Consider the following 1,639-nt stretch of genomic DNA (forward strand, 5'->3'; position numbering starts at 1 on the left):
TATCTTGATGATAATCTCGATGAAACATAATCAAATGGGTGATCATATCTTGATGATAATCTCATCAAATGGGTAATCATATCTTGATGATAATCTCGATGAAACATAATCAAATGGGTAATCATATCTTGATGATAATCTCGATGAAACATAATCAAATGGGTAATCATATCTTGCTGATAATCTCATCAAATAGGTAATCATATCTTGATGATAATCTCGATGAAACATAATCAAATCATCTCCTCTAATCCTAAATATGAATATATGGAAAAAAAAAAAATTACTACACAATTTTTACGATTAGTCAGGATAAAACGGTATCCTCTTCCTATATCCATCCGTTGAACAGAATATCTTCCCAGCAATATCCTCTTTCATGCTCAACCGATGGATGAATTCTTATATCGTAATTATTACGCAAATCAATCAATAAATTATTGAATGGAATGATAAGGAATTTGTTAGTTGATCATGTTATTACTTGTTTATTTGTATAACTCATTTATTATTGCTTATCAATTTATTGCTTAACTTTCTTTTTTTTTTTTATTGCTATTATTAACTAGTAATATTGGATTGAATAAACAATATTACCATACCAATATTTACAATATTACATATATTTTTGATAACGAAGTCAACAAATTAGCTTTTTCCACAATTCTTGGTTATAATTAATTAAATATAATTAATATAATACAATTAATATAATATAAATTAATTAAATATAATTAATAAAGAATCATCAGGGTTTGATGAAAATTGATATATTTTGAAAATTTGATAATTTAATAATTTGATAAGGAAAAGTTAAATTATAAACGCATGCAAACTAATGAAAATTAGGCAATTCTATGGTAATGAATGGTGGTACTAAATAAACTTTAAGGTACAACTAAATATGCTTAAAAATTTTAATCTAAAACTAATTAATTAATTTTATTTCAAAATTTTGGAGAACCAACTATTTGATTATTAAATTAATTAAAAGCCAAAGAAAGGAGATGGGAAGAAAATTTGTGATTATTTATAAAATGTACAAAGTTCTTCTCAATCGGTGATACATTATTTTTTTTTTTATTTTTTCTTACAGATATTTTTTAGTAATATTTCCAGGAAATGTGAGAAATCAATTTATTGAAGAGAAATGAAAAATGAAGGGAAAAAATCTTAAGAAGAAAATTACTTTCTTTTATTTCTTAATTTTCAGCAAATATTTTTGCAATCAAAAAATTTCTCATTAAAAATGGAAAGGAAAATTAATGTTGTTGATCATAAGATAACGATAGCATATGACTGTCATTGATATGATGATAAAAATATTATTATCACAATCAGGTAGGCAAGGTAGGAATGAAGAAGTGATAATAGTAATAAAATAATAGTAGTAGCAGTAATGGTAAGTAGACATAACATCTCAAATGATAATATAGAAAGGAGGGAAGGAAAGGAAACCGGTATTTGTTACTGATGTCATTGATTTTGAGAAAAAAGAAAAAAAATCATTTAAATCGATACAATGGAAAAAACTTAGTAAATAAACAAATAGGAAATAGAAAGAAATTTTAATCGGAATTATAAACCTAACATAAATTAGGAAATAGAAAGAAATTTTAATCGGAATTATAAACCTAAC

Source organism: Loa loa (genome assembly GCF_000183805.2).
Source record: "Loa loa unplaced genomic scaffold supercont3.313, whole genome shotgun sequence".
Lineage (NCBI taxonomy): Eukaryota > Metazoa > Nematoda > Chromadorea > Rhabditida > Onchocercidae > Loa > Loa loa.